Genomic DNA, 9,051 nt, shown 5'->3' with positions numbered 1-9,051 from the left:
TTTTTCTTTCATTTGAGACCATTTTTATTAAATTGTGTTAATTATTTAATTAGTTATGGTTGGAAATGTGAAGACATGTAATGAGGAACAACACACGTACGGCATTCTCAACTTGAAAAAAAAAAAAAACAGAAAAATTTGAAAACACTGTAAATATATTCGCATGCATTCATTATACATGGGGTTGCAGGGGTGTTCACCCCTGGGGAGGTGAGTGGGTGTTATAAGGCTTTGAAGATCACATTTGATCATGTGACGTCACAGCTACTGCACTGCTACAGCATGTGACTCCGTACGCGCGTGTGGTCTAGAGTTCCTACCACACGCGTACGGGATTCGCCACAGCAAGTTCAAATTGCTTAAAAACATTGAACATGGAGGTACGCTACATTGACCGGAGGCCATAGAGTGAGAACAATTTTTTTTCTTTCATTTGAGACCATTTTTATTAAATTGTGTTAATTATTTAATTAGTTATGGTTGGAAATGTGAAGACATGTAATGAGGAACAACACACGTACGGCATTCTCAACTTGAAAAAAAAAAAAAACAGAAAAATTTTAAAACACTGTAAATATATTCGCATGCATTCATTATACATGGGGTTGCAGGGGTGTTCACCCCTGGGGAGGTGGGTGGGTGTTATAAGGCTTTGAAGATCACATTAGATCATGTGACGTCACAGCAACTGCACTGCTACAGCATGTGACTCCGTACGCGCGTGTGGTCTAGAGTTCCTACCACACGCGTACGGGATTCGCCACAGCAAGTTCAAATTGCTTAAAAACATTGAACATGGAGGTACGCTACATTGACCGGAGGCCATAGAGTGAGAACAATTTTTTTTCTTTCATTTGAGACCATTTTTATTAAATTGTGTTAATTATTTAATTAGTTATGGTTGGAAATGTGAAGACATGTAATGAGGAACAACACACGTACGGCATTCTCAACTTGAAAAAAAAAAAAAAACAGAAAAATTTGAAAACACTGTAAATATATTCGCATGCATTCATTATACATGGGGTTGCAGGGGTGTTCACCCCTGGGGAGGTGGGTGGGTGTTATAAGGCTTTGAAGATCACATTAGATCATGTGACGTCACAGCAACTTTACTGCTACAGCATGTGACTCCGTACGCGCGTGTGGTCTAGAGTTCCTACCACACGCGTACGGGATTCGCCACAGCAAGTTCAAATTGCTTAAAAACATTGAACATGGAGGTACGCTACATTGACCGGAGGCCATAGAGTGAGAACAATTTTTTTCTTTCATTTGAGACCATTTTTATTAAATTGTGTTAATTATTTAATTAGTTATGGTTGGAAATGTGAAGACATGTAATGAGGAACAACACACGTACGGCATTCTCAACTTGAAAAAAAAAAAAAAACAGGAAAATTTGAAAACACTGTAAATATATTCGCATGCATTCATTATACATGGGGTTGCAGGGGTGTTCACCCCTGGGGAGGTGGGTGGGTGTTATAAGGCTTTGAAGATCACATTTGATCATGTGACGTCACAGCAACTGCACTGCTACAGCATGTGACTCCGTACGCGCGTGTGGTCTAGAGTTCCTACCACACGCGTACGGGATTCGCCACAGCAAGTTCAAATTGCTTAAAAACATTGAACATGGAGGTACGCTACATTGACCGGAGGCCATAGAGTGAGAACAATTTTTTTTCTTTCATTTGAGACCATTTTTATTAAATTGTGTTAATTATTTAATTAGGCTTTGAAGATCACATTTGATCATGTGACGTCACAGCAACTGCACTGCTACAGCATGTGACTCCGTACGCGCGTGTGGTCTAGAGTTCCTACCACACGCGTACGGGATTCGCCACAGCAAGTTCAAATTGCTTAAAAACATTGAACATGGAGGTACGCTACATTGACCGGAGGCCATAGAGTGAGAACAATTTTTTTTCTTTCATTTGAGACCATTTTTATTAAATTGTGTTAATTATTTAATTAGGCTTTGAAGATCACATTTGATCATGTGACGTCACAGCAACTGCACTGCTACAGCATGTGACTCCGTACGCGCGTGTGGTCTAGAGTTCCTACCACACGCGTACGGGATTCGCCACAGCAAGTTCAAATTGCTTAAAAACATTGAACATGGAGGTACGCTACATTGACCGGAGGCCATAGAGTGAGAACAATTTTTTTTCTTTCATTTGAGACCATTTTTATTAAATTGTGTTAATTATTTAATTAGTTATGGTTGGAAATGTGAAGACATGTAATGAGGAACAACACACGTACGGCATTCTCAACTTGAAAAAAAAAAAAACAGAAAAATTTTAAAACACTGTAAATATATTCGCATGCATTCATTATACATGGGGTTGCAGGGGTGTTCACACCTGGGGAGGTGGGTGGGTGTTATAAGGCTTTGAAGATCACATTAGATCATGTGACGTCACAGCAACTGCACTGCTACAGCATGTGACTCCGTACGCGCGTGTGGTCTAGAGTTCCTACCACACGCGTACGGGATTCGCCACAGCAAGTTCAAATTGCTTAAAAACATTAAACATGGAGGTACGCTACATTGACCGGAGGCCATAGAGTGAGAACAATTTTTTTTCTTTCATTTGAGACCATTTTTATTAAATTGTGTTAATTATTTAATTAGTTATGGTTGGAAATGTGAAGACATGTAATGAGGAACAACACACGTACGGCATTCTCAACTTGAAAAAAAAAAAAAACAGAAAAATTTGAAAACACTGTAAATATATTCGCATGCATTCATTATACATGGGGTTGCAGGGGTGTTCACCCCTGGGGAGGTGGGTGGGTGTTATAAGGCTTTGAAGATCACATTTGATCATGTGACGTCACAGCAACTGCACTGCTACAGCATGTGACTCCGTACGCGCGTGTGGTCTAGAGTTCCTACCACACGCGTACGGGATTCGCCACAGCAAGTTCAAATTGCTTAAAAACATTGAACATGGAGGTACGCTACATTGACCGGAGGCCATAGAGTGAGAACAATTTTTTTTCTTTCATTTGAGACCATTTTTATAAGGCTTTGAAGATCACATTTGATCATGTGACGTCACAGCAACTGCACTGCTACAGCATGTGACTCCGTACGCGCGTGTGGTCTAGAGTTCCTACCACACGCGTACGGGATTCGCCACAGCAAGTTCAAATTGCTTAAAAACATTGAACATGGAGGTACGCTACATTGACCGGAGGCCATAGAGTGAGAACAATTTTTTTTCTTTCATTTGAGACCATTTTTATTAAATTGTGTTAATTATTTAATTAGTTATGGTTGGAAATGTGAAGACATGTAATGAGGAACAACACACGTACGGCATTCTCAACTTGAAAAAAAAAAAAACAGAAAAATTTGAAAACACTGTAAATATATTCGCATGCATTCATTATACATGGGGTTGCAGGGGTGTTCACCCCTGGGGAGGTGGGTGGGTGTTATAAGGCTTTGAAGATCACATTAGATCATGTGACGTCACAGCAACTGCACTGCTACAGCATGTGACTCCGTACGCGCGTGTGGTCTAGAGTTCCTACCACACGCGTACGGGATTCGCCACAGCAAGTTCAAATTGCTTAAAAACATTGAACATGGAGGTACGCTACATTGACCGGAGGCCATAGAGTGAGAACAATTTTTTTTCTTTCATTTGAGACCATTTTTATTAAATTGTGTTAATTATTTAATTAGTTATGGTTGGAAATGTGAAGACATGTAATGAGGAACAACACACGTACGGCATTCTCAACTTGAAAAAAAAAAAAAAACAGAAAAATTTGAAAACACTGTAAATATATTCGCATGCATTCATTATACATGGGGTTGCAGGGGTGTTCACCCCTGGGGAGGTGGGTGGGTGTTATAAGGCTTTGAAGATCACATTTGATCATGTGACGTCACAGCAACTGCACTGCTACAGCATGTGACTCCGTACGCGCGTGTGGTCTAGAGTTCCTACCACACGCGTACGGGATTCGCCACAGCAAGTTCAAATTGCTTAAAAACATTGAACATGGAGGTACGCTACATTGACCGGAGGCCATAGAGTGAGAACAATTTTTTTTCTTTCATTTGAGACCATTTTTATAAGGCTTTGAAGATCACATTTGATCATGTGACGTCACAGCAACTGCACTGCTACAGCATGTGACTCCGTACGCGCGTGTGGTCTAGAGTTCCTACCACACGCGTACGGGATTCGCCACAGCAAGTTCAAATTGCTTAAAAACATTGAACATGGAGGTACGCTACATTGACCGGAGGCCATAGAGTGAGAACAATTTTTTTTCTTTCATTTGAGACCATTTTTATTAAATTGTGTTAATTATTTAATTAGGCTTTGAAGATCACATTTGATCATGTGACGTCACAGCAACTGCACTGCTACAGCATGTGACTCCGTACGCGCGTGTGGTCTAGAGTTCCTACCACACGCGTACGGGATTCGCCACAGCAAGTTCAAATTGCTTAAAAACATTGAACATGGAGGTACGCTACATTGACCGGAGGCCATAGAGTGAGAACAATTTTTTTTCTTTCATTTGAGACCATTTCTATTAAATTGTGTTAATTATTTAATTAGGCTTTGAATATCACATTTGATCATGTGACGTCACAGCAACTGCACTGCTACAGCATGTGACTCCGTACGCGCGTGTGGTCTAGAGTTCCTACCACACGCGTACGGGATTCGCCACAGCAAGTTCAAATTGCTTAAAAACATTGAACATGGAGGTACGCTACATTGACCGGAGGCCATAGAGTGAGAACAATTTTTTTTCTTTCATTTGAGACCATTTTTATTAAATTGTGTTAATTATTTAATTAGTTATGGTTGGAAATGTGAAGACATGTAATGAGGAACAACACACGTACGGCATTCTCAACTTGAAAAAAAAAAAAAAAACAGAAAAATTTGAAAACACTGTAAATATATTCGCATGCATTCATTATACATGGGGTTGCAGGGGTGTTCACCCCTGGGGAGGTGGGTGGGTGTTATAAGGCTTTGAAGATCACATTTGATCATGTGACGTCACAGCAACTGCACTGCTACAGCATGTGACTCCGTACGCGCGTGTGGTCTAGAGTTCCTACCACACGCGTACGGGATTCGCCACAGCAAGTTCAAATTGCTTAAAAACATTGAACATGGAGGTCCGCTACATTGACCGGAGGCCATAGAGTGAGAACAATTTTTTTTCTTTCATTTGAGACCATTTTTATTAAATTGTGTTAATTATTTAATTAGGCTTTGAAGATCACATTTGATCATGTGACGTCACAGCAACTGCACTGCTACAGCATGTGACTCCGTACGCGCGTGTGGTCTAGAGTTCCTACCACACGCGTACGGGATTCGCCACAGCAAGTTCAAATTGCTTAAAAACATTGAACATGGAGGTACGCTACATTGACCGGAGGCCATAGAGTGAGAACAATTTTTTTTCTTTCATTTGAGACCATTTTTATAAGGCTTTGAAGATCACATTTGATCATGTGACGTCACAGCAACTGCACTGCTACAGCATGTGACTCCGTACGCGCGTGTGGTCTAGAGTTCCTACCACACGCGTACGGGATTCGCCACAGCAAGTTCAAATTGCTTAAAAACATTGAACATGGAGGTACGCTACATTGACCGGAGGCCATAGAGTGAGAACAATTTTTTTTCTTTCATTTGAGACCATTTTTATTAAATTGTGTTAATTATTTAATTAGTTATGGTTGGAAATGTGAAGACATGTAATGAGGAACAACACACGTACGGCATTCTCAACTTGAAAAAAAAAAAAAACAGAAAAATTTGAAAACACTGTAAATATATTCGCATGCATTCATTATACATGGGGTTGCAGGGGTGTTCACCCCTGGGGAGGTGGGTGGGTGTTATAAGGCTTTGAAGATCACATTTGATCATGTGACGTCACAGCAACTGCACTGCTACAGCATGTGACTCCGTACGCGCGTGTGGTCTAGAGTTCCTACCACACGCGTACGGGATTCGCCACAGCAAGTTCAAATTGCTTAAAAACATTGAACATGGAGGTACGCTACATTGACCGGAGGCCATAGAGTGAGAACAATTTTTTTTCTTTCATTTGAGACCATTTTTATAAGGCTTTGAAGATCACATTTGATCATGTGACGTCACAGCAACTGCACTGCTACAGCATGTGACTCCGTACGCGCGTGTGGTCTAGAGTTCCTACCACACGCGTACGGGATTCGCCACAGCAAGTTCAAATTGCTTAAAAACATTGAACATGGAGGTACGCTACATTGACCGGAGGCCATAGAGTGAGAGCAATTTTTTTTCTTTCATTTGAGACCATTTTTATTAAATTGTGTTAATTATTTAATTAGTTATGGTTGGAAATGTGAAGACATGTAATGAGGAACAACACACGTACGGCATTCTCAACTTGAAAAAAAAAAAAACAGAAAAATTTGAAAACACTGTAAATATATTCGCATGCATTCATTATACATGGGGTTGCAGGGGTGTTCACCCCTGGGGAGGTGGGTGGGTGTTATAAGGCTTTGAAGATCACATTTGATCATGTGACGTCACAGCAACTGCACTGCTACAGCATGTGACTCCGTACGCGCGTGTGGTCTAGAGTTCCTACCACACGCGTACGGGATTCGCCACAGCAAGTTCAAATTGCTTAAAAACATTGAACATGGAGGTACGCTACATTGACCGGAGGCCATAGAGGGAGAACAATTTTTTTTCTTTCATTTGAGACCATTTTTATTAAATTGTGTTAATTATTTAATTAGTTATGGTTGGAAATGTGAAGACATGTAATGAGGAACAACACACGTACGGCATTCTCAACTTGAAAAAAAAAAAAACAGAAAAATTTGAAAACACTGTAAATATATTCGCATGCATTCATTATACATGGGGTTGCAGGGGTGTTCACCCCTGGGGAGGTGGGTGGGTGTTATAAGGCTTTGAAGATCACATTTGATCATGTGACGTCACAGCAACTGCACTGCTACAGCATGTGACTCCGTACGCGCGTGTGGTCTAGAGTTCCTACCACACGCGTACGGGATTCGCCACAGCAAGTGGCTTTGAAGATCACATTTGATCATGTGACGTCACAGCAACTGCACTGCTACAGCATGTGACTCCGTACGCGCGTGTGGTCTAGAGTTCCTACCACACGCGTACGGGATTCGCCACAGCAAGTTCAAATTGCTTAAAAACATTGAACATGGAGGTACGCTACATTGACCGGAGGCCATAGAGTGAGAACAATTTTTTTTCTTTCATTTGAGACCATTTTTATTAAATTGTGTTAATTATTTAATTAGTTATGGTTGGAAATGTGAAGACATGTAATGAGGAACAACACACGTACGGCATTCTCAACTTGAAAAAAGGAGATGTAACACATTATTATAGAAATTGAAATAAATAATTTTTTTAATTATTAACTTCTTTTATTTCAAAACCTAATTTAATAATTATTCTAATCGGCTAGTTTCTGATCATCGGACGTACGCTCCATTGACCGGAGGCCATAGAGTTGGAACAATGTGATGCAATATACTCTGAGTGGTGACGCATAGCGAGGCATCTGGCTCTGGCGCCGTGCCAAAGCTGAATCGCGTCCGCGTGCGGTCTAGAGTTCCTACCGCACGCGTACGGGATTCGCGCCAGTCTGCGAATGTGCAGAATTTTCTAAGTCCCGTTCAAGGTCACGAGCTTCGCGTGTATATAAGTAGTTACAGTCAGAGCCGACGTCAGTCGGCGAGCAGCAGCGCGTGCAACTGCATGTTCCGAGATGCCTCGCTACAGCAGAAGATATCGACGTTCGCGTCAAACTGTTTACAAGGCCATAGAAGATCTGGAAGTGAGAGTTGCTAACAAAGGATGACAAGTTATTTTGCAAGGTCCATCAGTGTTTTGTGGGTGTACTATAAATTTTACACTTACGCAATTAGACGCAGCTCAAGCTGGCAATGGTTGGATTACAGTTGCTGTTGTTCGTTTTGATGGTAATAAAGTGAAGAATGTTACTGGTTTGGAAGCATTCAATGCAAGAGATGTTATTGCTTACCGTACTTTTCATGTTGGAGAAGTATTTTTTAGTATTTTCCTCACACACTATCACATCGCCCCTATTGATGTAAAGACATATTTTTAATCTGAATCAAAGTTAAATTTAAAGTTACCTTTAGTTTGTGGTCAGTCTTAAATTTTGATGTTAATTATGGTCCACAGTTGAAAAATCTTCCCCCCATGAACCATGGACCTTGCCGTTGGTGGGGAGGCTTGCGTGCCTCAACGATACAGATAGCCCTACCGTAGGTGCAACCACAACGGAGGGGTATCTGTTGAGAGGCCAGACAAACGTGTGGTTCCTGAAGAGGGGCAGCAGCCTTTTCAGTAGTTCCAGGGGCAACAGTCTGGATGATTGACTGATCTGGCCTTGTAACACTAACCGAAATAGCCTTGCTCTTCTGGTACTGTGAACGGCTGAAAGCAAGGGGAAATTACAGCCGTAATTTTTCCCGAGGGCATGCAGCTTTACTGTATGATTAAATGATGATGGCGTCCTCTTGGGTAAAATATTCCGGAGGTAAAATAGTCCCCCATTCGGATCTCCGGGCGGGGACTACTCAAGAGGACGTCGTTATCACAAGAAAGAAAACTGGCGTTCTACTGATCGGAGCGTGGAATGTCTGATCCCTTAATCGGGCAGGTAGGTTAGAAAATTTAAAGAGGGAAATGGATAGGTTTAAGTCAGATATAGTGGGAATTAGTGAATTTCGGTGGCAGGAGGAACAAGACTTTTGGTCAGGTGAATACAGGGTTATAAATACAAAATCAAATAGGGGTAATGCAGGAGTAGGTTTAATAATGAATAAAAAAATAGGAGTACCGGTCAGCTACTACCAACAGCATAGTGAACGCATTATTGTGGCCAAGATAGACACGAAGCCCACCCCTACTTCAGTAGTACAAGTTTATATGCCAACTAGCTCTGCAGATGATGAAGAAATTG

Source organism: Schistocerca nitens, chromosome 4 (assembly GCF_023898315.1).
Source record: "Schistocerca nitens isolate TAMUIC-IGC-003100 chromosome 4, iqSchNite1.1, whole genome shotgun sequence".
In the NCBI taxonomy this organism is placed as follows: Eukaryota; Metazoa; Arthropoda; class Insecta; order Orthoptera; family Acrididae; genus Schistocerca; species Schistocerca nitens.
The sequence above is the reverse complement of the archived record's forward strand: the minus strand, read 5'-3'. Positions refer to the sequence as shown.